The following is a 25,046-nucleotide window of genomic DNA, read 5'->3' on the forward strand; positions in this document are numbered from 1 at the left end:
AGAGGTCCATATTTTGAGCCTAGCTTTGGAAAGTTATGTGGATTTGTGACACTCCCTGGTGGGCTTCTGATGTATATGTGGATGGATATTATCCACTAAATTGACAAGATTTGTGCCTTGTAGAGTAAAACTGTCTTTATTAGAAAGTAAAAAAAAGGAGGGGAAAAAAAGAACAAAACCAAACCAAAGCATCCTTATGCATGGGGGTGGGGTGAGGGGAGGAAATTAAAAGAGAAATAGTCTCTTAAACTATCCCATTTTGGGGGAAGCAGGAGAGGCAGATTGTTTTGAAAATACCCTGTCTGGATATAAATGTAATGTGAAGTGATAGGGTTTTGTGGCATGCACATTCTCCATCTGTTTGGCTGTGGTTTGACTTGTAGGTCATGCCATGCCACACACTAACAGTGATGTAAGTAATTTACTGCTGTGTATCATGCAGTGCTTTTCTCTACAAGCATCAACTAATAGTAACAGTCACAAGAGTGTTTGTGGCACGTATGTCACAGACCAAAGAATATTCCAACCTTTGCTGCGTGTGTCATGGTTTAGAACTGAATAAAACAATGTTGAAGCAACCAAATTCATGCGGGTTATTCCAATAATCTGATATGGAAAACAATTAAAATGTTGCAGGTGGTTGTGGCAAAGTTAAAGCCAGTTTCATACCTCCAGAGGCAAGTTGTGTAGTTCTGTGTCTACTGTTTTAAGTAGGTTTATCATACTTGTATGATAAGTCCATATTTGTAATACAGATTAGCCCCATTGGTATTACTTCAGTAAATGCTGACCGTATGGTTGTTAATGAAGATCTGCAAGACTTCTGCGAAAGTTGATACCTTCAGTATATGCACAATGAAAGGGCTTTATCTAGTGAAAGACCTGCTGCTTTCACAGTGCAGCAAACTCCATCGAATTTGTGGCATGAGTATTTTTATGTATTTATTCAGTCATTCTTTGAGAGGGTAGCAGCTGGCCTTGGACAGTTTTGGCATACAAATTGCTTTTTGTGTGTCTAAGAAGTGTTAATGATGGTATAAAACACTATAAACATGAGCAAAAGGAATTTTTAGATTCATTATTATCAATGGAGTTCCTCTTCATGTTCTGGGAGTGTATAGCATGTCACTGGTGAGATACACTTCATCAGAGCTGTATTGGTAACTGTAGCATGGTCAAAAGAGGTGCACATGTATCATTAACTCCTCAGTTGTTGCATATGGTGTTTGGTGTGTTTCTAGAGCAGGGGAAGCTCTTGGGCATACTGTCAAGTATATGCAGGTGTATCATAAGTACAACAGACCTGGCTTTTCTGTGGGATAATGTTCATCAAAAAGGTGAATTTGACATAAGCTAAACAGTAAAAGTGTAGTGGAGTTGGAAATGCTTCCCAGAGCAATTTGAGACACATCTAAAATACATAGTCCAGAAGGGAAAATATTTCATGGATATTGGCTCAGTTAAAATTTGAGCTTCAAGGATTCCTTCTGGAAGGTGCTGAGTTCTCTGGCTGGGATCCAGTGATGGGCTTTGACATGCATTTAAATTCAAACCTGAGATGTCAATATGCTTAAAATTATGCAAGTGCTTAAGGGCCTTGCTAGATTTTGGCCCAAGCTTTCAGAGTCAGTTAAGATCTGAGAGGTGCACTCAGCTTTTAGCATATATAGTCATATTATTAATTAAACGAAATCACAGGTAACAGAAAATGAAGATGCAAGCAAAGCAAAATTTCTACTGCTTAAAATCTAGACGCCATCTTTATGCTATCCGACTTTTAATGCTGAATAACTTGAGAGAGTTACATATTTTGCAGTTCGTTTTACAGTCGCTGAAGAGATTGAGAGCAGAGACTTAGTTTCTTCCCCTGAGGATGATTCAGAACATCGACAGCTCTTTATTGTCTGTGAAAGAGCATACGGGGGATTTACTGGCTATGTGAGATGCCCACGTTTGGGTCATGTGAAAACATCCCTGTGTCATGCACTTTATGGAAGTCCAGAGGAAAAAGTGATGTTAGAAGCTCAGAGAGATCAGACATCCCTATCAGATTTGGTAGAACTGTGTCCTCCAAACTTGTGCATAAAAGCTTCATTGACTCTTTGAATCTATTTCTCTTTGGACATTTGGATGATTATGCTTTGAGGGTGACTTCTATATTATATAAAATCATACATTGTTATTATCCCTGTATTGCAAAAATGCAATGAAATGTCGTTTTCTTTTTCTGTCCGGGTCCATTTAGAGGAACACAGTGGAAGCTTAGAATGTGTTACAGCTCTGTTTGTTTATTTGAATGCTTATGACAACATCAGGGGCTCAATCCTGCTGCATTTTGGAGTTTTGCCACTCAACTTTGCGTAGGAGCAGAATTGGGCCTGATGTAGTTCAAATATTAGAAAAGTACCACGTGTGTTTTGTTTTTTTCTGGACTCAGAATATGAGCAAATGATTGCTTTTTCTTCAAACAGAGTCGTTTCTGTACTGCTCTTTTCATGGCAGGAATTTTTGCATAATTTTTAATTATATTTGGCCATTATTAAAAGTTCCCAGAATTAATGCCATATGTAAAAATATCTTTCCCAGAGCCTCTCTATGAAAGCGCAGCCACTGAAAGTGGTCGAGAATAGTGTAGTGCTGTGTATATTTTTTTTCTCTCTAAATATTACAACGGGTAGAATGTTTTCACAAAGAGGACACTGCACCCCTTAGTGTGCCCCGTCTCTGGTATTTAGTCTAAATGGAAAGTAAATAACAAAGTGTAGATAGCAGTAAAAGTATGTTCCCAAAGCCTTATGTTGCATTTAAAGTAGTATTGCAGCATATGGTAGCTGGCAAACATTTGAATAAACTCGATTTCTGTAGCTGTCTTCCAAGAAACACATCTGTTGACATAGACGTGTAGTTTCTGCAGCCCTGTAACATGAATGCATGTTCAGTATTATAGCAGCAAACTAAAGGATGGCTAAGCTTGAAGACCTGGAAGAAGGATTCTTGCACGTCATTTTCCCCCTGAAAAATTATGAAAAATGGCTTCAGGCTGAGGATAAATACAGGCAGTCACAGAGGTGACATTTTACTATCCTTAAAATAATTTTAATACATGTTGCCACCCTTGATGTCTTTCAGTTTTAAAACAAAAAATCAGTATCAGTTCTTGGATTATCTTTTCTGTAAAAGATGTTGAGATAAATGGATGAGAACTCTTTTAATTTTTAAAATTGAAGCTGCAGCTTAATGGTGGAGAAGTCAGCCTCTGCAGAATAACTATGTGTCATTTAAGATGGTTTATAATACTTAGCAATATAATCAATAGATCTCTGGATCAGAACTCAATACTAAGCTCAGTCTGTTATTTAATACCAAACAGCATTTTTAGGATCTTGTGTATGTGAAGGCTTTAATCCATTGTTCTGCTCCTTGCAAATAGACCCTCTAACTTGGTCCTGTGTCTCTTGCTCTATAATTTGTGCATCTCAAAATATCACATAGCAAGTTTTAAAATGTTTCTTCAGGTATATAAAGCTTAATCAAGATCCATAAATGATTCAGTACATATGGGCTTAGGTCTCTTGTGAGATGTGAGGGCTCCAACTTTTGTATGCGAAGCTGAACGTTTACGTTTTGTTCCAAATTGAGTTTTGATTTCAGTCAGACAAATCCAAATCCAAAGTTTTCATTCAATTCTTTGGCAGCCCTTTCTGTATTTCCATGCGTTCTTGATTGGCTGCTAAGGGCACTGACCTTTAGATGTGCAGTAAGGTATTATTTGGACTTTGTTTTGTTTTGATTTCATTTTAGTTGTAGCAGTGGAGATACATACAAATTTAATCACAAATTGAGGAGCTTATGTTTTGATGTAAATTATAATACAAACATTTGAATTAAATAGCTGCATTGGTCTAATCTGTAAGATTTGATTCTTGCATACAGGACATTGAAGGGACTCATGAGAATCACTGAGATCATTGTCCTGGTACTGCAGACAGCTTTGTTGTTGAACCTGACGCCTGCCTCCAGGTGTGCTGGCAGCCTGTGGCACGTGTTTGCTGTGCAAGAAATTCAGTTCTGCTTTCATTGCAGACGGGCTGAACCTTGCGCTGGCTTTGCTCACGTGTGGGACTTGCAATCTGCCTTGTAGTGTCTTAAGAAATGAAGAGTGGAGGCCTATGCTTTGATCGAGAGGTTTTGTTGAAGTTATATACACAAAGAGATGTCTATGTATGTTTGGTTATGGGACGTTACATTAATACAGATATGACTTTTATATACACAGTGCAGGCAGTTGAAAGATATAACTTCCCTGAATGGCCTGCACTGCCCAATCTGTGCTCTGTGGAGCTCCAGGGAGAGCTGGGAAGAATCTGCCTAATGTGTTGTATCATGAAAGTCAGATTTTTTTGTGTGTGTGTGCGGAAAGATTGAGTCAGCTTTTATTGATTTTGGTTGTCATTGCAGCACGATGTTGCATTTGAGGCCTTCAGAATGAGTGTCTTCAAGCTGTTCTTACTCTCTCAGTACCATTGTAACATGCCCATTTTTCTAATTTCAGCTATCTGCCATTTCCTGGATCACTTCAAAACTTGTAGAACATAATAGCTGATAACAACTAATTTCTCATGGAGCTTTCCATAGAAAAGGTGCTTTTGAAACGGTGACTCCTCGAGTTGAATATGGTACAGGGAGTAAGCTGACAACTCATCTAACAGTGCCCACTTAGACATTTATGGAGAAGAATGTTCCTTTTTCTCTGGGCTGCAATATATTTTGATACAACAAAGCACAGCTACCTGAAATCCTTTCATCTGTTACAGTGAAAACAAGTGTTTTCCTTATGAATCACTCTGAAGTATTATATGAATATTTCCCATTTATGCCTTTTTTCCTTATTGACCTGGTAAGCTGCAAATTTTTGTTACAGTTGCAACAGAAAAAAAATCAAGTATCAGTATGTAGGATACCTCAGTCGAGTTTGTGTTATGGACTCCATTTTTTCTTTCTGTGTTTGCTTTTTCAAGTGATCTAAAACTTTCATGATGGTCAGTTCTAACAAAGAAAAGAGAACCACTTTTAAAACATCATAGATCATGCCCAATGCAAGGATAAACTGAGAAGGGCATTTCCAAGTAAAACAATTCTTTTATGTAGGTCAGCTGCAAAATATTAATGAAAATGCATCTTAAGCAGAGGTGCTCAAAATGGTCAGTGCAACTGCTTTGTCACATGTAAATTTCCTTGCAACATATTTGTAACAGACCTGATGAAATCTCTGTAAAAATCAAAGCTTTTCTAAAGTAAACTTACATTTAGAAAGATATCTCATATCCTATCTCAGCATAAAAGTTGGAAAAAGTTATAGGAATAACTACCTAAGAGCAGCTGTAAGGAGAGTCACATTCACACTTCCAATTGGCCTTGAGGAGTTCCCAAATAATGACTGAGTCGTTTTTTTTTTTTTTTTTTTTTTGGTCAGTGACAGCTTGTACGGTTTGGCACTCTAGAGAAATGCTGTAGGAAAAGAAAAGAGGCCTAAGTAAGGTCTGAGAAGAAAGGAGCCCTAAGAGAAAGATCACTCTCCAAATTCTCCTCTGCTGTAAAACAGAGCCTAGCTTTGCACTCCTTAACCAGAAAAAACTCCTTTTGGAAAAAGGCAGAATTTCGTTATGTAAAGAATCCAATATTCAGTATTTCTCTTTGTAGGAAGATGTATAAAGGCTAGGGATAAGTAATTAAAAAAAAGGCATAAAAGTTATTAGAAGTGTGTGTGTGTAGACACATATACACATATGGGTTTATATTTCAAGAACAGAAATATGAAACCTTGTAAACACCTGATTTTTGATTGTCAGTCTTATACATTTACTGTGTGTCTATTGTGGGCATTACCCAGGCTAAACTAGCACAGATAGGTTAACATAACTGCAGTCTGCTGTGCTATAGTCTTAATTTCTTTTCATGGTGGTGTAATTGAGATTACAGGTTCCATTCTGAAGGGGTGGCCTCTGCACTGTTTTCCTTGATCCTGAATGTTTAACTTAGTCTGTGTGACTCAGTTTTTAAAATGCATTTAACTCAAGTAAGCCTGGCTTACCAAATGATCTTCGTCATGTTTTATAATGGGCTCTTCTCATCATTTATGTTTTTTGCAAAGTTTACCCAGTGATCACCAGGAGTTTCAGTACTGTCCCCATTTCCTCCTTACTCCTTGCGTCTGCTGTGACCCTCTAATGCTGCTTCTTCCAACGCAGAGGTGCTGAGAGTCATAGGAAAATAGGAGCTTAGCAGACACCTGTATGCTCGCAGTTCCTGCCTCCTTGGGAAAGTGGTGGCTGGTGGCTGATGCCTTCATCCTGCACCACTATACACAGCATGGGACAAAGCCCTTGCTCTGCTGTGCTGAAGCAGAAGGGTCCTTGCTGGCATTGCAGCAGTGGTAATAAATTCAGTGATATTTTGTTAGACTTAACCATTTTCTTTCTTGTTTCTGTATACACAGCAATGTCTTAGTGCTCTTTGGTCTCAAGATTAAGCCATCAGTTTTTGCCGTAAGTCCTTTTACATTGGTCCCACTGCTTACAATGGCTCCACTGAGTCTATTGATAGATGAGTTTTCAGCAGAGCTGGGGAAATCAGTTTATCTCCAGCAAAAACAGGCAGTGCACTAAAACGCACGTCTACTGTTTAGTGGAGTGACTCCTGCCTATCAAAGAATGTATTTACTGTTTTTTAAAAAAAGAACCATAAGGATTACAGGGGAGAGAGGATAATTTCTAACAGTATTTCAGCTTGCAGAATCGCTTAGAGCAGAAAGGACCTGTTGAGATCATCTAGTCAAACCCCCCTGCTCAAGCAGATCAGCTAGAGCAGGTTGCCCAGGACTGTGTATAGCCACCTTCTGGAAAATGTGTTAAAATATATGTTAGCCTGTGATTTGTAACACCTCCAGCTGTATCATTCAGACCTGCTAGCCATTTAAGGAAGATCCAGTGCTAACGTTGTCAAAGCATTCATAATCCTGGATGTTTTGCGTTTTTTCTTATTTGTGTGCTCTACTATCCAGAGGCTGTTTGTCCTGTGGCAGCGATTGATTGAGTGCTGTGAAATGAAAGCACATGTTATACTGATAATTTCTAGTGTACTTGCCTAATAAAATTCTAAAAATGGAATAGTTAGTTTAAAAATATAAAATAAGCATGCAAAAGTGGTTCATGGGGTGTGGGATAGGGAATGGTTGTAACTCCTAGTAACACTAGTAACTACAGACACACTGTTAGGGGAATTTTCCTATTTGCACTTGACACTGGCTGTACTTAATCTGTTTATTACTTAAAACAAAAAGATGGGGAGATCCATTAGGTACTTGACTGGTAATTTCACCTGATTTAGAAGGAAACTGGGTCCATCAGTGATGGGAGATTTTAGGGTCGCAAAAGCTCCTATGTCTGCTTAAGTTTCTGGGAGCTACAGCAAGAAACAAATCAGTAAACATACAGTGGAAAGTGCTGTGCACTTTCTTTAAAGTGCAATTGAGATGAATCTTAGTGAGACACCTTGAACTGCTTCTTCAAGGGCCATGGGACTACTCTCTGTGCTGGAATAATATGTCCGGATGTCTTCGTTCATTTGAGCGGTACAGTGACGGAATACTGCTTGAGCTTGAAATGTTTATAAGAGGTAGTAGTAAAGCCAGCAAGCAATGAATTATAATTGTCCTGCTGGGATATGATGAAAGCCTTTATGAGAATCTCCATATCCCATTGGGACAGTATGGGTGGTAACTTGGAGAGATTCGTAAAATGGTAGTATGACAGCTTTACAGTCAGATTAATACAGGCTTCAAAAGAAACCACAGGGTCAAAAATGACTTCCAGACTACAGGCTTTAAAGGCAAAAAGATCTACCATTGAAATGGGCAGTTAAAAAAGAGGTGATACATAACTGTGAAAGGACAGGCAATGTTAGGTTACTTGGGCTCTAATAACCTTTAAAATAAGATACAATTTAATGATGCAGATACTCTGTCTGAAATTGAATTGCACCACATGGTGTGAATTATTTCAGTTACTTGATTCTTGAGGTGAGGAGTAAAGGAGTAATAAGAGGACAATCTGAGGGTTTTAAATAAGGAGAATGTAATGTTTTGATACACTGAAATTGGGTAGACCTATAGGGGCTCATAAAGAAAAAGCAAGAGAAGCAGGTGAGGGGGAAAGATAGGCAAGAAGATGTCAGAGGGGATCTAGCCAAATAGTTTTCACACGTTGCAGGAAGAGAGTGTTGAAAGCAGGTTGAGAAGTTTAGACTGCTGCTTGGGCAGGGGAAGCCCAGCGGAGATGTGCATTCCATTCATCTGAACGGCTCTTCTAGTAAAAACATTGCTAGACACAAACACAGTCCAGGAATGGCAAATGATGAATGACTTTGCAAGCTATCTTGCTGGGTATTTAATCTGTGTGGTTATCTAAATAATTTGAAATGCTTCTCTTGGCCTGAGCCAGGCTGGGCAAAATGAAGTGCCATGCACTAAACCTTGTGCTATTTCAGCTCTCAGGTCCCAGCAGGAACCTAACAAGATATGGCTCCATGAAAGGTGATACTATATTAAACTAACAGTACAAGTTGTATCAAACTCAGTTCCAAATTCAATACAAAAAGTCGTGTTTTTAGAAGGCATTTTAAATCTAGTACTAGCACTTCAGTCACTTGCTGATGTCAGTACAAAAAAAATGCTTTGTACAGCTGCTGACTGCAAGGAAGATGAGAGGTTAAATTGGGTTAGCGGAAATGAAAGACGTGCAATGGAAGAAGTATTGGTATCAGAATGTTTATGGAATTTGTCATTGAATAACAGAAGTGTTTAAATTGGAGCACCAATTTAAAGCGTTCCTTTTAATAATTTTTTTCCACATTTATGTGAAATTTAAATTATTTACAAAGGTGTATGAGGAAATATTAATTTCTTCCCCTCTTAGGGAAAAAAAAGTAAAGATGATGGCAAATCCATCTTGGTCTCTCACTGTTCAAGCCTTCTTAAGCTAGGGCCTGAGCCACCAGTGTATATTAGAATAATTCTGCTATTCTTACTACAGTTGATTACAGTGCTCTGTTATAAAGGGTGGAGGCACTTGGTTGTTCTCCAGAGAAAGTGAGTAATAATTGACCTAATGTACAGAGCACATGAATAACATATTCTTTCGGTAAGAAATTTATGTTTTACAGGGTGTGCTAGAGTTCACATCCCTTTTTCACATCTTCCAAAAGATTTTAAAATACTCAGCTGCTCTATTAAATTTCTAATTCAACAAATACTCAAATACAAAGTATGCATTAGATAAAGCTCTTGAGTTGAATCCAAACATTGAAAAATCTTTTAATCTGCCTTGAAAACAGCTGTTTAGAATTTTGAATAGAAATAAAAACTTCCTTCAGCCTATGTTGTTGATGTCTGCTTCAGTCTGAAGTTGGGAGGAATTTCTCTTTGTTACTTTGATGCAAAGTCTTGCTGCCGTTGCAGTGATTTGGCTATCCCCAAAGCATACCAGGAGTGATATCCTGGTCCTGTTTGAAATAAATGGTAACGCTTCCTTTGAATTCAATATAATGGAGGATGGACTTATACAGAAGACTTGAGATAATGTTGACACTTCAGTTGTAGTTGTCTGGAGTGCAGCTACAGGAGCTCTCGTTGACATCTCCTGCTACTGAGGGACTGCCACTGTTCTTGATTTCCTGCTGAAGGAATTCTTGATATGAGAATTAGTGTCAGAAATAATTTAAACAAATTAGATGGGTTTTGTGTGTGTGCACAGGCAACTTCTATTCCTTGTTCATAAATACTTGGGTAATCTTATAAAATGTTATGTAGTGGCTCTGCATTAAATACTACAAATGAAATTTTTAGGCAATTTCCCATTGTATCCAAGGAAATACCAAAGAGTTCAAGATGGCTAACGTTACAATGAACATCAAAAGCAGTAATGATTTGCCACTTATTATAAACTGTTGCCAAAACCCTGCAGGGAATGGTTTACACTTATTTACAACTCTTCGTTTTTCTGTGTCCAGAGGGTAGATTATACATGCATTTCACACACACACACATGCACGCGTATCGGTTGTATATTCAAACATTTGGGCAGTATTTTAGACTCAGAGGTAGAAGTCTTATGTTGTTCAGAGAAATGAAGCCTGGATGAAACTTCTCAGTAACTATGGAAGTGATCCAAAGCCTACTCATGTTGAAGAAAGGGATGCCCAAAGACTTGGGTGGGCTTTGAATCAGAAGTCAGAGCTGACATGATCAGATCTTGTCAGCTAGGTTTCAAGAAGTTGTGCAAGGTTATTGAGAAAGCAGTTAGCTCTGTGCTGTGTTGCCACACAATACTATCAATCAGTAGTTTTGGATAAAAGTAAGAAGTGCTTAAAGGCATAGGCCACAAATATGAATGTGTTCTAGCAAAGACGACTGTTATCTGTGGCTGTAGGGTATGGCAAATACCATTATATGGAATGGTATTTATCTAAGAACAATTTGGGATTTCAAGATGATGAATAAGAAATATTCTAGTAGAGTAAACAGCAAACAAAATACGTATAACCTCTTTCAGTTTTATAGTGTAGTGTGCTTTTTCTTTTGGGCTTATGTGCTGCATGCATAATCTTTCATGTGATATTCACATTTCTAAAGTGTTTCTTGAATGCAGGTGTGTTAATGTACATTGGTTAACACACAGAGACATTTGTCCGCATGTGCTCCAATAGCCTTTGTTGAAACTTAAGTAGCCCTTTTAAATCCAAAGGAGATCTTTGCATTCATTTTAGTTGGATTTAAGTTACGCTCAAATTTGAGCAGATGTGGAAGAGTTTTGGGCCTGCCTTTTTCCATGAGATGATGTCTTTGTGCTGTTTTTTTGTTTGGTGGTTGTTTTAGTTTGATTTGGTTTGTTTGGGTTTTTTAAAGTAGCCAGTATTGTGTGCACTTTGCAGCAGTGATATTCATGCAGAGGCATCCTGTGTAGATGGAGTACCCAGGATGCCAGTGACACACTACACCTCTTTCAAAGCAGAATGAGATCACAGGCAGCAGGCTTGCTGCCTGGCAGAGAAGCAGCCTGATGCTCATGTGAAAAATAAGCAAGATCACTTTTGTGAACAGGGCTTTTCATCAGCTGTTTAAAAGTTGCTGATCCAATTTCATGTTCCTAATTAAATGAAATGGGGGAAAGAAAGATCAGCGTGATGGCAGGCAAGAGTTTCAATCTAGTGGTTATCTCATTTCAAACGTGTGGGATAAATTACATTATAATTTAGGTTTATAGTATATTCGAGCACTATATACAAAGTTTGTATGTAAGAGCAGTTTAACCACTGCAAGCTTATGTTATTTTATAAGACTAAACTATTTGATGCTTTACAAACATTTTTCTAATGTGAATGTTATTTATCACAAGTGTAGTTGAAACCTGAAGATTAATTATTAAAATAGATGTTTAGGCACTTTCCTAATAAGAAGGATGTGGATAAACGACATTATTTCTGGGATAAATCTTACTTACCTTTTGCATGTAGTGCAAAATACCTCTGATAATCAGGAGGAAGTTTGCTTTTCCACTGAAGTGTCTTAAATTATGAGCTTTCTACTGTTTTATGAGAAATTTTTTAAAGCCACCTAAAAGTTTTCCCTCAGTGCTGGTTTACAAGCAGCTGAAACTTTAGACACCACTCCGAACAGTCTGTTGTTCCATTAACATTGCTGGGAGTGATGCAAATGTGTAATGGTGACCACCTAGATTCCTAAATGTACCTGTTCTATTAAAAATTAAAAGAAAATATTTCCTATATTTTTAAGTACAAGTTTAAACTGGCACTGTAATTGCTAAACCATTCAGCTTAGATGCCAGAGCTCCCACAGAGGAACTTTAAACTGCATTATGCCTTAATCCATACACTCACCCCTCTTAATACTTTGCTACTCCCCAGCAGTCGATGGGAGGTCCCTCCTGCTTCCCTTCCTCTCTCTACTCTTACCAGTTGCGGGAGCCCCAAGGTGCTCCCTGTCATGTACCATTCTTTTGCACTCAGTCCCAAGCAGAAGTTGACTTCTAATACCTAAAGTATCCTCTGTCTCAGCTGTGAATCTGCTTTTGGCTCGAGGGGGCTAGGGGACTTGCATTGGACTACTAGCTCCCTAACAGCTTAATACTTCATTCAAAGCCTGATGAAGTTAAAAAGGAAAAAGAGTTTTAGTGGTGTGGATCAGACCCTATAACCAGAAGGGTAAGATAAGCATTGAGACATTGCTCACACATGGATTACCTCACTTCTGTTCTTTCTGTGAGTCCTGATTTATTGACAAGACCACCTCTTAACCTCAGTACCTGCTTCATATGATGCCAAGTTACAGCAGGAAGACTTGTTGGGAAGATGAAAATGAACAGGATGTGCTTAACAGTCTGGTGACTGTGAAATGGAGCTTGTTCTTCTCAGAAATAATTTAAATCTTTATCTTTCACTGCTCATTTATTTTCTTTTTTTGAAAGATGAATATTAAATTTAAGGATGGGAACACTCTTAGGCCTTGCCATGCTTTATTCTGCTTCAATCGATTGTCCAATTGTTCTTTCAGTGTAAAAAATACTTCAGAAGACACAACAAGTATTTACTATGTATTAGAAATCCATTAGCTACAGTTTTAATTTTTTTCTTATTCAATACACTTAACTTTATTTCTTTGAGATTGATAGATAGGAGCTGCCTAATTTAACAAACTAGTAGTATGTTGTCAGTGCTGGATTAGGCCATTCTTCTTGTGGTTTGTAACCCCCTTTTTTATCTCATATCCTCATTTATCACTGGCCTGGTGTTTGTTTTTCCTGATTTAGGGTTATGACATTGAACTGTACAATTAATATTGGGGTGCATAATTTGTACCTTACCAGCTTGAAAATATCGAAGTAGAAAAAGAATATGGAAATCAACTCTACAGATGAGAGGAAAACATATTTTAGGAAAATCAATGGTTAATATCTGCAATTTGTGTAATCATTGTATATTCATATTTGGTTACCCAGTGCTAGCTAGCGGATAATATTTCAGAGTGCATAGCCAGGTGGAACACTGTGGTCTACTGTGTCAGTGAGATGCTTATCACATTGCTGTGACATTTTTGGCCATGTTTTTGCTTCTTGGAGCATGAAGGCGAGTGCTGCTAATGCCTTTTCCCCCACTGCAAAGTGTGGTGCTTGCTGCAGATCACCCCGCTCCCGGGTCGGGCAGGGACTGCTCCCACTCTACTTGATATGTGGATTCCTCTCCTGGATGGCTTTGCCTGTCTGGCTACTCGCTTCTAGTTGGCTCTCTGGACCTCCTTTTTAACTAGTTAGTTGGCCAGCCTGTCCTGGCAGACCTCCCTCTCCTGGTTGGCTGGTGGAACTCTCAGGCTGGCCGGCCTTTTCGTTCCCTTCCCCTTCCTTTTCTCCCCTTCTCACACATGGTGTCTGCTGGCTCTCACTGTTTATCGCTCCATGTCTCTGTGCCTCCCACTCATTTGTTAGATTTGCTTTGATCCATCCTGTCTTTGCTGCCTTCCTGTTTTTCTTCCCTCTGCTCTTTTGCTGTTTTACTTCTTTGTATCCTTGTTTCCTTCACACTTGTTCCCTGAAGGCTTTCTGCTCTGGCTTTCCGCTACCTACGGGCAGCATGCATCTTTTCCAGAGCTTGCTGTCCTACTGTTGGCTGTTCATCTGATCTAGCAACCACATTATTTGAAACAGTTACTAAAAGAACAGTGATTAGTGTTACAGGTTGGTGAAACAGTTATGTTTATCACTTTTTGTTTTCTATAGGCATTTTGTAAGTTGCTTTATAAATCTAGTCTGTGTTTATGTAGAAATGCCTGTGATAAATTCCCAACTGGAGCACATCGTTGCGCTTCTGTGTCATCTTTCCCATAATTGTGGATTATCAAGTATCTCTGTATTCTCTGTAACTCACTGTCATCTCCCTTAGGACTCTTAGAAATGTCACAACTCACTGTTTTAATCCAGACATCACAGTTACAACTATAGTCTCACAAACAGTTCATTATGTTAGTGTGGAATAAGTACTTTTGGGTGATCACAATGATGGGAAAGGCAGGGAAAATCCATGGCAGTTGAAAATTATTGCTGAAGACCCTGTGAGAGAAGGCATAAAATTCTGTGGCCATTCTTCTCCTACTTGTTTCAATCTTTGTTCCAGAGTCCTTATTCAGACACAGTTCCTGCTGATGCTAATTGAAGTTTTGTCTGAGTTAGGACTAGAGAAACGGATCTCTGTTGTTAGATGCTATAGTGTACCTGATGTCACCTGTAGTTAAAAAAAAAAAAACCCATAAATATCTATGCTTTTTGTTCCCGCTTTGTTCAAACCTAGTTTCTAAGCACTTCTTTTGCTCTTTCTCTCCACGCAGCCAACATTTTCATTCTCCCTAATGATGTGATACCTAATATCATAAATCACTCTAAATACTGGTTAGCAATTCAGTCCCTAATAGTAACCCCACAGCCTTGTCAATTGGAAAATACTCTCATCCCCCCATATGTGTTTTCTCCTTTCATGATAGAAATATGAATCCAACGTGAGAGGGCATTGTTCTCATGTAGCAGCCCATTCCTTTGAAGTGAGTATCAGGGAGGGGGGTTATATCAGGTTTGCCTTTGACAAGCTGTGGGCTGACATGCCAAGGTTAGAGGGACAGGGTGCTAGTGAGGGCCCTAGCCTGTTGCTCTGGTATGTGCTGGCTACACTGGAGCACACTTGAAGTCTTACGGAGATGAGCCAGAGGCTCCTGAGGTGATAGGAGCCAACAGAGAAGTACCAGTGAAATACCTCAAAGGAATTAAGGGGTGTTCTTCTAAGAAGGTGACACGGCTGACAGCCCAGCTGAAGTGCCTCTACACCAATGCATGCAGCATGGGCAACAAACAGGAGGAGTTGGAAGCCACCGTGCTGCTGTAATGCTACGACCAAGTTGCCATTACTGAAACTTGGTGGGATGAATCCCATGACTGGCTGTTGATGGCTACAAGCTGTTCAGAAGGGGCAGGTGAGGAAGGAGGGGCAGAAGGGGTTTTCCTCTACATCAAGAAATGGATAGCGTGCAAAGAGCTGTCTCTGAACAATAGCCATGAGCAGGTTGAAAGTTTATGGGTAAGAACTGGAGACTGAGGCAACAAAGAGAACCTTGTGGTTGCTGTCTCCTACAGGCTGCCTGATCGAGGGGAGCCTATTGACAAAGCCTTCTTACTCCAGCTACAGGAGGAACTGCATTTGCAGGCTCTAGTTCTGCTGGGGGACTTCAACCACCCTGATATCTGCTGGAAAAGTAGCATGGCGAGCTGTAGGCAATCCAGGAGACTCCTGAAATGCATTGAGGATAACTTCTTAAGCGAGGTAATAGACAGACTTGCCAGAGGGGATGCGATACTGGACCTGATGGTCACCAACACAAGTGAGTTAATTGGTGACATCAAGATTGGAGGCAGCCTGGGCTTGGCAAGGGATGCAATGAATAATAAGAAGGGCTTCTAAAGGTATGTCAGCCAGAAAAGGAAGGTCAAAAAAAGCATACCCCCCCTGATGAGCAAGACTGGCAAACTGGTAACAACGGATGAGAAGGCTGAGGTTCAACAGCTTCTCTCAACAACTTCTTTGCCTCAGTCTTCACTGGCAACCTCTCTTCTCACACCTCTCGAGTGGATGGACTTCAAGGCAGGGACTGGGGGAGCGAAGTCCCTCCCACTGGAAGAGAAGATCAGGTTCATGACCACCTGAGAAACCTGAATATACATAAGTCTATGGGACCTGACAAGATACATCCCAGAATCCTGAGGGAATTCGCTGATGTAGTTGCCAAGCCACTCTCCATGATATTTGGGAAGTCATGGAAGTCAGGTTGAAGTCCCTCGAGACTGGAAAAGGGTAACATTGCACCCGTTTTTAAACAGGATAGAAAGGAGGATCCTGTGAACTACTGACCTGTCAGCCTCACCACTGCACCTGGGAAGATCATGGAACAGATCCTCCTAGAAGCTATGCTAAGGCAGAAGAGGGAGGTGATTTGAGACAGCCAGCACAGCTTCACCAAGGGCAAGTCCTTCCTGACCAACCTGGTGGCCTTCTGTGATGGAGTGACTACATCAGTGGACAAGGGAAGAGCTACCAATGTCGTCTGTCTGGACTTCTCTAAGGCCTTTGACGCGGACCTCCACAGCATCCTTCTCTAAATTGGAGAGAGATGGATTTGAGTGGACTGTTCAGTGGATGAGGAATTGGTTGGGTGGTCACATCCAGAGGGTAGTGGTCAATGGCTCAATGTCCAGATAGAGATTGGTGACAAGTGGTATCCATCAGAGGTCTGTACTGGGATCAGTACTGTTTAATATCTTCATCAGTGACATAGACAGTGGGATCGAGTGCACCCTCAGCAGGTTTGCAGATGACACCAAGCTGAATGGTGCGGTTGACACGCCTGAGGGACGGGATGCCATCCAGAGGGACCTGGACAAGCTCGAGGAATGGGCCGGGGTGAACCTCATGAGGTTCAACAAGGCCAAGTGCAGGGTCCTGCACCTGTGCCGGGGCAATTCCCTGGTACCAATGAGGGGGATGAAGGGGAAGGACCTTGTACCAAGAAGGAATTGGGGGCACTGGTTGATGAAAAGCTGGACAGGAGTTGGCAATGTGCGCTCACAGCCCAGAAGGCCAACCGTATCCTGGGCTGCATCCAAAGCAGCGTGGCCAGCAGATCAAGGGAGATGATTCTGCCCCTCTACTCCGCTCTGGTGAGACCTCACTTGGAGTCTGGTGTCCAGCTCTGGAGCCCTCAGCACAGGAAAGACATGGACCTGTTGGAGAGGGTCCAGAGGATGCCACAAAAATGATCAGAGGGCTGGAGCACCTCTCCTGTGAGGACAGGCTGAGAGAGTTGGGGTTGTTCAGCCTGGAGAAGAGAAGGCTCCAGGGAGACCTTCTTGCAGCCTTCCGGTACCTAAAGGGGGCCTACAAGAAAGATGGGGACAGGCTTTTTAGCAAGGCCTGCTGCGATAGGACAAGGGGTAATGGTTTTAAACTAAAAGAGAGTGGATTTAAACTAGATGTAAGGAAGAATTTTTTCACAATGAGGGTGGTGAAACACTGTCCCAGGTTGCCCAGAGAGGTGGTAGATGCCCCATCCCTGGAAACACTGAAGGTCAGGTTGGACGGGGCTCTGAGCAACCTGGTCTAGTTGAAGATGTCCCTGCTCACTGCAGGAGACGTGGACTAGATTACTTTTAGAGGTCCCCTCCAACCCAAACTGTTCTATGATTTGTCCTCCTCTAGGATTTTAAAAGTTTTTGGATTGCTTTTACACATGTATCCAGTATAGATATATTTCTGCATAAAAAATGGTTCATAGCATCTATTGAGTTGGAAAATTAATTAGACGACCTAATTGATTGTGCATGAGTTCCTCTGTGGAATGTGTTTTGCTGCAGTTGCACTCGCCCAGCACAGAAAATCTCAGGAGCTAATTGCTCAGGTCTTTTACTAGAAACTGACCATTAATTGAACATTAAAAAAAACCCCCAAACTTCAAGGGTCTTAACACAAAAAAATATTACATAAAAGATCTTTTCTCGTGTTATTACAGTAATGCCAAGAGACCCAAACTCAGCTTGAGGCTCCCTTTATCATTCACAAAATACACAAGCCCGTGTCCCAGAGGCTGTGTAGTCTGAAGAGGAAAAAGCCCAACAGCATCCAGAAGTATTGGCAGCCCCACCTTACATGTGGGGAGCTAATATACAGGGAGGTTAACTCACTTGTGTAAGGGCGTACAGGGAGTCTGTAGCGGAGTCTGAAACTGAACCCAGGTCATCTCAGTCCCAGCCAAGCGTCTCTACCACAAAATTACCCCTCCTCTTCAGTATGTCAGTGCAGAAAGTAGGCCAAAAAGCAGTTTCCATCCTTTTCTACACAGCATTTTGTAAGGCTGTGAAGTATTATGTATTAGACAGGCATCTGGATCAACAGCAGTTTCTGCAGATACTTTTATCTGTAAACAGAAGCAAAGCCTGTAAGGGCTTTGTAAACTTTACATAAATTATTATTTTATCTATAAATAGCGTAGTTAAATCTATAAATACTATACTTAATTACAAGTCATTTGAATGACTTTTTAAGAATGGAAAATGTATTTAAAGGACTTCTGTGGTTCTCTAATTTTCAAATGTTTTATGTTCTGGTACTACTCATCTATCATGATGCGTTAGCAGTGATGCGTAGCTACGCCAGGCTATCTAGTGTGTTACACATGCAGTGTAAACTGAGAAAGGGAGGCTCGGGTCATGTGACAGGCTAACACATCCATGTTACTCAAAGGCTAAGTACTCATATGTTGGGAGTTAGTTGTAGGTCAGCAAACTGCAAGCCTCATCTGACTGATTCCTATTATGTTGAGTATTTATCTTTGGAGAATCTCTGGATAGCCAGAGTATAATGAAACTTCTACTTTAATCCTTTGTATCCCAAATGGAAGAGAAAAGAAAAAAGTGCAAGTATGTGCGGAAACATATACACGTATAGCCATCATCCTCCTTCAACTGGGATCTCCCATTTTTGTATGACATCAGCATTACTGTGTTGAACTAGGCCAGAGCTGTTTGTTCCCCTCACTTCCCTAGTTCAGAGACACCGGGCTCATTTACTGAACCGCTGATTCCTTTCTCCCACATCCCCCAAATAAAAATTACTTACCTGGTTCTCACTAACATATTCTGCAGCAGCACTTTTATGAACTCCATTAATTGAAACCATTAATTCTGGATGATCCATGCATATACACAGATAAATTTCAGTGATTGTCATAGCAAAAAATAAAAAAAATCAGCTTTGAAGGACCACTGGGCTTTATTCAGCATGGAGGTGAGAGAAACCTTGTTTTTCAACCCAGATGAGTGAGAAATCATCCAAAACTGTGCGGCGATCAGTGTAATGGACCGTTCAGTACAAACTGCGGTTTCCAAGATTCTGATGCTATTCCCTTTGAGCACATAATTAGTAAAATACAATTGCAGTGTGTCACTTTTGGTTGAGCCAGTATGGCTTAGCTTTTGGAAAGAGGCCTCTGAATCTGGGTGGATCTCTCTCTTCCTCTCACACCCCTAACGCTGGCTGCTTTCTGCGTGTGGGTGTGTGCATGCACAGTCACACGCAATGGGATTCCCCCACTGAATTGTCATTCTCTCAAAGTCAACAAGTCTAACCCTTTACTTGTAACTGAGACCTGGTCTTCATGCTGGATGTCCATGTCTGGGCACCTACCAAACCAAAAAGTCCTATCTGATAGGGAGGAAACAGAAATCTGTTAGGATTTCAGTCTCAGAGCTTGAACGTTCATGTTCGAAGCACTCAGGATGGTGACTGTTTCCCAAGTTTTAATGATTTGCCCCATCTGTGGAGGCAAATGAAATCTTAGGACCTGACATTCCCATCAAGAAGTAGAAGACATGCCAGTTTTCTAGTGCTGAGGTACAAATAGATCTGCAATACCTGTTGCACTAAAATAATGTATACACAGCAAGTGTGATGAATAAGAAAAGGCCAAAGGCATCAGCACAGATGCTATTAAAAAGTTAAGAAATGTTAAACAGTATGGTAAGAATGTGGAGTTGCTTGCGTTTTGAGTAAACGCACAAAAAGTTTCCCGTGTTTGCCTAGAGTATTCATGGTAATTCAGAGTCTTTTAGAAAGACTTGCAATTGTTCTCATCAATATCTTAAGTCAAAAAATAAAATGTGCTCTTGTGCTCTTCATTACATTACTACAGTAAAGTCAGTAAAGACCTTTTGCTCTTCTTGCCTGCATCATGCAAGTAAGAAGAGAACTTGACCCTAAGTTCAGTAATTGTGGATTCATATCTTCTTTCCTTTTTTTCTGTTTTAAGATACTTCATTATAATTAGTTCTGTACTCTCTTGCTGCTTGGGAAAATCAGTCTTTTGATGTGGTTTTAACAAATAGTATTTAATTGACCTAATTGTCCTAAATAGTTTCTATGATCTTTATATTAAAGACGTGATGGATGCAGAAAGTCCTCTGTCACTTGAGGCCAGTCATTCTTGGATTTTGGGGGACATCCACCTGTAAGTCCTAAGGAAAGAGAAGACTCCTTCAGCCAAGTGGTCAATGAAGACATGAATGACCTTAAAGAAATGGGTTTACTTTTTAAAATTAAATACTAATATATCCGATGTTCATTGTCTTTTTCCAATAAATATAGAAGTCTAGAAGCTCTGTGAGTTATCTTAGATTTTCTGAAGATTATTCACAGTTAGAAATAGAGCAATTTCATGCTTTAGTAAATGTTACAGGAAAGTTGTTAAAGAGGAGAACCCTAGACTCACTGAAAACTTGTAAAATCCAAAGAAGATCAGAATAATAGTAACTGACAACTAGGGTCCATAGTAATATCTCCAGAATTGTAAAAAAAAATTAAGAGTAATGAAACACATGAGTGTTAGCATCTCATGTGCTTTATATGGTTAGGTATAGTACATATATTTAATAAAATTATACTTGCTTAATTGAAAACACTTGCGAGTCAAGGTTAGATTATTTGCCTTCTTGGAAAGAGATGTTTCCTACTTCTAGCAATAGGTATTGAATACATGAGATAATTCCAGAATTACAACATTTCAACAGAGATACCATAAGACTTATTCAGAGTTAAGTAGTGCATGTTACTACTGTGCTTATTTTTGGACCACAGTCTTAATGCAAATCCCATATATGTGGTTATGCAAAATGAGCCAGATTCTGGTCATGATTACACTGATGTACACACAGAGTGATGCCACAGTTTCATTGAGGAAAGAATCTGACCTGTAACACAGAGGGTTGCATGGTATTTCAATTAAGTAGATGTGTTTCACCATAGAGTTAGAGGTGAGATATTAGTGTCTGAAGCAATTTTTGTACCTTATTGACTTAAATTTGTAACACTTCCTGAGATTTTTCAGGGGGTTATTGTGCAGACATGGAATTAAATAATTGTTAAAATACTTCTGTGAAGATCAAAATGTTGTCATTATTTTTCAGATATTTTTTGTGTCTTTTTAGCTAGCTGTTTACAACATGAAACTCTGTGTTAGAACCTTATTCAGAAAGAATAGCATTGGTTATTCCAAAGTCTTCAGGCTAGTAAAAAAAAAAAAATTCAGTATTTACATCATATCAATTCTGTGATCACTAAAATAATATAACTAAAAATACATGTATATGCGAAGTATTGAGAATACAAAAAACTGGGCAAGTGCCTGGCTGAAGAAATTTGGTCAGGGAACCTGTGCCGTGTGGAGAAGAGTCTTCATGGGAGTAGAAGCTGCAGGCCCCTTGCTTTCATTCGGTAGAAGTTTTGCACCGCCAGAACTTTTCAGGAGTGCTGGTCCTTTTGGGTTATGGCAAAGAGGGAGCTTGCTTAGGACAAGCCAGATGATTCCTGGCAGCTGTTATGAAGTAGTAAGAAGAAATTGTTGATTTCTTTAATTACCTTGTTAAAGGGGTGCCAGGACTTTAGAAGTTCTGCATTCTGTTAGGACCACAGAAGTTACTTGTCCATGTGTCATTATGATAATACATACTTACCAACACCCAAAACATCGTTATTACATTTACTGCCTTCCTTTAAATGATCCACACTGAAAGAGAGTTGACTTCTCACCATTCCTGCTGTATGTTTATTCACTGTATTTCACTTAGCTGGAGCAGGGAAATTGGCTTCCTTCCTTCCTCTCACCTCCCCTTTTTATTTATAACCCTTTTTCAGTTCTGGACTGACTTTCATTCCAGTGCTCTGCAGTTGTCTTGTGTTTCATGACACTGCAGAGAAACATTTATATTTTAGAAAAAAAAAGGTTATTTCTAATTTATTGTACCACTCCCTCCCCTTTTTAAATGTGAGCACTATCTCTTTAAATCCTGTGTGTTGGATTGTCTGAAAGCATTTTCCCTTTGGATGTTGGTCTATTTAATATACTGTAAGTCATTAGGATCTATTTTTCTTACACAGTTTGCACTACTTTTGGATAGTCTCAGTTATTTTATAGTCAGTGTCTTCTGGAGCCAAAGAGAAGAAATACACAGAGCTTGTCTACTAGCTTTGTCTTTACCTTGCTATTTAATAGTTAATACTTTGTGGTATGTTAAGAGTTTCTATAACGTGGCACTTCTTAAGAACTCCTTTAAAAAGTAGTAATAAACTTCAGCCAACGTGTTCTTTTTAAGTGAAACTTCCAGAGTTCTTCAACTGAATCCATTCTCCTTAATAATCATCTGGTCTTGACAATAAATATGTCACCAAAGTTAGTTACTTTTTTGCAAAAAGAGAGATGGAAATCAACTCAGAATTTTATTTCATTGTTGCTACCCTGTGAAAGAAATTGGAAAAATTAAAATCTGCAAAGAAATGTTCCTTTGTAGCTTATGCAGAAAAGTAGGGTGGGTTAGAGTTTGTCAGGTAACTGATTATTCAGAAATGAGAAGTTATTCTGCATTTAGCTGCATTGCTTACTGTTTTCTTCATCATGGAAAAGAATAAAATGTGGTAACAATTTTCTGTATTTGGACTGCTGCCGCACATAATTGGGAACAACAGAGCTAAAGCCTTGATTTTGGTGAAATGCTTAGTCTGCGTGTTGGATTAAAATGTGTGCAACAAATCACTCCGATTCTATAATAATTTTTTAAACATTATTTTTTTATTTTATTGCTGTTATGTTATTACTTTTCAGTTACAGACTGCGAGAACTGGGTCAGTTGCAAGAACAAAATTGGCATGAAAATAGTTGTATTATTTGTTCTCGAATGGATTGCCAAAATACTTTTGAAAGTGATCAGCCTGAATTGTTCTGTACATCAAATGTAACTGATAATATTAGTCTCACATGGTTAGTAAGCTCTTATTTAAAGTCCTGTTCTTTAACCAGTATCCTAGGAAGACTAGATGATACTTGCTAGATAGACATGTTAAACAGATCATCTGTGCTGAAATGGATTTGTGAAGCAGCTTACGGAATGGAAAATAAATTTAGGCTGAAGTGTGCCAACAAGTCAATATATGAGAACAATTTGCAACAAGCAAAGGTGGGGAAGACATGCAGAAATGGGGTCATCAGAATCATGAATTAGAGGATAATGTTCCTGGGGCTGGAGGCAGTGAGGCAGTAACTAACTTTTGTGGCTGACTGATACAGAATAAAGAGTTATGATACCAGTGCAAGTTATTTATTGCAAGTGTTAGATATGCTTCCATGGATATTTTTTACTCTTTTTAAAATGAGAGGCAGCTTGGAGCTGTGATCTGTCCGCAGCACAGCTGTGGTATTTTGAGACATTGCTGCTGCCAGATTTATACCCATGCCAGAAATAGTGCCTGAATGGTTTTACTCCGAGTCCCCAGTTCCAGTGACATCTTAGCCCTAGCCAGTGTTAAATCTCAGCAATTTGAGCTCTGTGCTGTACTGTGTGCTGAAGCAGCTGGGAAGGGATCTTGGTAATATGTGAAGCCATCTCTGGCACTAGAAGGGAGCAGACAGAAAGTGGCATGATCATAATTTCTTCACATACCACAGCTAAACCTACCAAACCTCATTGGTAAGAAGTGTTAGACATCGTAGGAAATACGTTTTAAAATATTTACAAAGTTTTGTTTTCTTTCTTTCTGAACACCCTCTGATATCTTTGCCATGTACTTTCCAATGATGACACATGGGGATCTGCCTGGGGTGAGTAATGGTGTCTGGCTGGGGGGAGGAGAGGACAGAGAGTGCTTAACAGTGAGTAATTATTTAAAGAAATGGCCCATATGGAAAAAAGAGTGTTGTGATTGGATGCATTTATCAACTGGCATTTCAGTGTTACCTGTGGATGGAGAATTACTGTGTCTGACTTTTTAAATGGTTGGAAGTCAGTGTATTGAGCTAACATGGGAATGTTGTGTTGTGTGTCTGGTCTTGATTCAGTCTGTGAAGCAAGTTGTGTGACATGTCCCCTATTAGGAAAGGTGGAGGTAAATAATAGCTATCCCATGGATTCCTGAGCATGGTCATTCACTTTTCTGACCAGCCCTGAAAAAGCCACAAAGTCCTGTATGCAAACACAATTTCATGATAGCTACACGCAACTGAAAGGGACGTTTTGCGGGTGAAAATTGCGTTAGGATGACACATTGCCCTTCCTTATTTTTCTGGTATAGTGACACACACAGGTTTGTGTTAATCTTTTGGGAGGGGTATGTGTGTAAAGCATGTTGTTTGTTCCCTCTGTCCTTATCAGGAGATTTTAGTATGTCTGAAAATACATGGAATCACTTTGAAGGCCATTTGGAAATTGAGCCTCAAATGCTAAACCTTTGTGTTCTGTAACTCCCTGTGCTATGGTGGTGCTTACTGCTACAGTCAGCTTGGTCATGCCGTGCTCCTGTGTCAGTTCTGATACTCTCTGTAATTCTTGGAATTTCACTGCAAAAATTCTCATTTCAGGCACAGCAGATCCTATCTCCTGAAATGAGGCACATGCTGTTTTTCTTCATCATCTTGAAATGTATTTCTACCTTCTCTGAAGAGAGTTAAATCATTGAAGTATACATTGAAGTGAATGTTTCATTGAAGCGAAACAGAATGATGGAAGCTGTGTTTTTCCGTTAACAGTATAGTTGTATAGTGAGTGGTATTGTATGGTTTCCAATCCTGTTAAGAAACATGGCTTTCTCAAAGAAGTAAAATTTTAAGAGTTGGCATTTCTTACTTTATCCATGCTGCCATTGTGTCACCATTTATTTCAAATTTTAGATCAGGATATCTGATAGACATTTCTTCCATTCCTTGTTTGTAAACTCAGGAAAAGTGATTGTTTTGTTTGTGCAAGTAGACCTGAATCAGCTTATGTAAATATGATTGTACGTGTGTATTTTTAGGATGCATTTAAGATTTTTCATTCATGGCTCAGTGAAAGCTAATTTTCTTAAAA

At 39.6% G+C, this 25,046-nt stretch overlaps 1 protein-coding gene across 2 annotated transcripts in view; it reads left to right on the forward strand.

Annotated features, from left to right (window-relative positions):
• Positions 1-25,046, forward strand: part of FBN1 (fibrillin 1) — a gene marked incomplete at its 3' end in the record, with an annotated part of 155,799 nt that overhangs the window by 26,639 nt on the left and 104,114 nt on the right. The gene's annotated exons all lie outside the window — the stretch shown is intronic.

Source organism: Phaethon aethereus (assembly GCF_964289735.1).
Source record: "Phaethon aethereus genome assembly, chromosome: 12".
NCBI lineage: Eukaryota > Metazoa > Chordata > Aves > Phaethontiformes > Phaethontidae > Phaethon > Phaethon aethereus.